Genomic DNA, 2,885 nt, shown 5'->3' with positions numbered 1-2,885 from the left:
TGGAGCCTTTGTAAATTGGGAGTAATTAGGAAAACAGGTCTTGCTAGACCAGACTATTAAGAAAGGGGCAGTGACTTAATTATAGGCTATCAAGAATGTACATTAGGTTACTGGCACAGATTCAGATTGCTAGCCTACCCCCACCTCAAAATGTCTTATATTCCCCATCAATACAAGAATCAACCAATGAATGCATAAATAAGTGGAACAACAAATCAATATTTTTCTCTCTCCCTCTCTCCCTTCCTCTCTCTAAAATAAATAAACACAATGGGAGGGGGGGAAGAGGGGCATATGTAATACTTTCAACAATAAAGAATTTAAAAAATAAAAATAATTTTAAAACTCAGGTGTGCCAAAATGATAACATTTTCTTTCTTTTTAAAAAAAATATATTTTATTGATTTTTCACAAAGAGGAAGGGAGAGGGATAGAGAATTCGAAATATCGATGAGAGAGAAATATCTATCAGCTGCCTCCTGCACACCCCCCACTGGGGATGTGCCCACAACCAAGGTACATGCCCTTAGCCAGAATCGAACCTGGGACCTTTCAGTCCGCAGGCTGACGCTCTATCCACTGAGCCAAACCGGTTAGGGCAATAACTTATTTTCTTAATTACTTTCTGTTATATTGTAAATCAGTGAGCTGAACATAAGACGCCTTAATACGCCAAATTAATTTGGAGTCTTTTATTACGCTAGCGGGCTCAGAGGAATATTGCTTCCAGAGCCTGAGCAAAAACATGGAGGAAGCTTTCCCTTTTTATATTTTTCTAATGTCTTTGTCTCCTAAATATGGAGCTTCTGGTCCCTTTTGCAAGTTTTCAAAAAAGCCCTATGTATGCTTAGCTGACAGTGGTTCTCAACCTTCCTAATGCTGCGACCCTTTAATATAGTTCCTCATGTTGTGGTGACCCCCAACCATAAAATTATTTTCATTGCTACTTCATAACTGTAATTTTGCTACTGTTATGAATCGTAATGTAAATATCTTATATGCTATATGTGTTTTCCAATGGTCGTGACCCACAGATTGAGAACTGCTGGTAGCAGATATCCCGCAGGAAGCCTGTAGCCTTGAGTACAACACAATTCAGTAGCCTTGAGTACAGATAACTAAAAGACACCTGGTATGGGGGTAGGTAGGGACAGCAGCAGAGCGGCTTGCAAGGTCAGACAGTTGAGTTCCTATCATTAGAGCAAGCCAATAATAGCAGAATTAATTCACAGAACAAAGGACTATCTATGTCTAGTGGAAATTTCAAACAGCACTTTTTACAAAATAGAGGTTATTATGCTTCATCTATAGTACCTATTACCATTTGATAGCAGAAATGTGATCTGATCACTTCCTGGGGAACTCAGTTGGGTGAGTGCATGATCACTCAATCATTTCAGGGGTACACTCAGTCAAGTTGAGGGTCTGTCCCTCTTCTGCTATCTGAGATCACAGCTACATTCTGCAGAGCTAACTAGTATATGGTCATGGTATGGAGTGGGAGGTGAGGGAGCTGGAGGGTGTCTGGTCCTTAGTCATCATACATCTTCCTCTACTGCCCAGGGAACCAGGCAGACCTTGCCCCTACTAGGTTGTGAGCTGCCATCCTTGGTCTCTACTGTGCCCACAGGTGTCTGCATTGGTGCCATGGTCTCTGGCTTGGAGTTCATCTGCTTTTGTGCTCTCTTTATCACATCCCCAGAAGCTCCTTCCTGGTCACCTACCCCCTCTTTGAGCAATTTCCGTGCTGTTTTAGGGCCTCAGGACATATTTAATGCTCCTTGGGATCCTATACATTAGGCATGAGCCTGAGATGCTCTCAGGTCCACCTGCCTAGGTACACCCAGGTGGAAAGCTTAGAGTTTGGCAAAAAGGAGGAAGGAGAGGCTCAGCAGGGGAAGGTGCGGCTCAGAGGGGAGAACTAACCTGTCCAAGATCACCTAACAGAGTTGCTGTGCTTACCATTCTATCAGGAGAGCAAGACTAGGGAAGTTGACACAGTAGCAGAGTGCAGCCAGGAGATCTCTGACCATGAGAATGGTATTATTTCTTAGTTTACATGCCGTCCTATGGGCTGGCGCACACATGTACAATCTAGAATTCAAGGTCTGTCCCATGGGTGGTAGGTGCCAGATAAAGGGAATGTGAACTGAATTTTGTTCCATTTTAGATGCATTGAAGGGGCCGGTCCTTGAAGGAATCCTCCTGTGAACACTTTACAGGTAATGAAACTATTTACAAAGAGAGATCATCTCTGGAAATAATTTCACCATAAAAACCAGGACTACCTGAATCCAAGGCCTTTACCTTCCCTCGTGGTAGTATGCAGGGAATAGTTGTAAATCAGGAAACATTTCTGGCATTTGAGGGATGGGGCTAAAATTCAACATATGGGCTGTGGTGGCAGAAGCATAGCTGGGCCTGAGCCTCAGCCCTACTCTGCAGTGGTTGTGCGACACAGGAAAAGTCCTTTTCTTTGGTTTTATTTCCTTCCTCTGTAGAACAAGGGGTTTTCATTATGTAGTGTGTGGAGTGATTGAAGTAAGAATGACACCTCAGCCTTCTCAGGGCTTAACCCCTCTATCCACACACACCATGGGGACTGTTAGAGGCCAGTTCTTTCAGACTTAGGCTGGTGATTATAGTTAACTAGTGGCCTGGTGCACGAAATTCGTGCACGGGGGAGAGGGTGTTCCTCAGCCCGGCCTGCACCCTCTCCAATCTGGGACCCCTTGAAGGATGTCCTATTGCCGGTTTACAAGGATTGGGCCTAAACTAGCAGTTGGACATCCCTCTCGCAATCCGGGACTGCTGGCTCCTAACCACTCACCTGCCTGCCTGCCTGCCTGATTGCCCCTAACCACTCTGCCTGCCGGCCTGCTTGC

The 2,885-nt window shown here is 44.6% G+C and overlaps 1 protein-coding gene across 1 annotated transcript in view; it reads left to right on the top strand.

Moving 5' to 3' along the window:
* Nucleotides 1-501: 501 nt before the first annotated feature.
* Nucleotides 502-2,885, top strand: part of SKP1 (S-phase kinase-associated protein 1) — a 55,245-nt gene continuing 52,861 nt past the window's right edge. Inside the window, exon 1 of the mRNA XM_014539133.1 lies at nt 502-516. The gene's annotated coding sequence lies outside the window, so the exon portion shown is untranslated. The remainder of the gene's footprint in view (nt 517-2,885) is intronic.

This window comes from Myotis brandtii, unplaced genomic scaffold (assembly GCF_000412655.1).
Source record: "Myotis brandtii unplaced genomic scaffold, ASM41265v1 scaffold208, whole genome shotgun sequence".
NCBI lineage: Eukaryota > Metazoa > Chordata > Mammalia > Chiroptera > Vespertilionidae > Myotis > Myotis brandtii.
The sequence above is the reverse complement of the archived record's forward strand: the minus strand, read 5'-3'. Positions and strand labels throughout refer to the sequence as shown.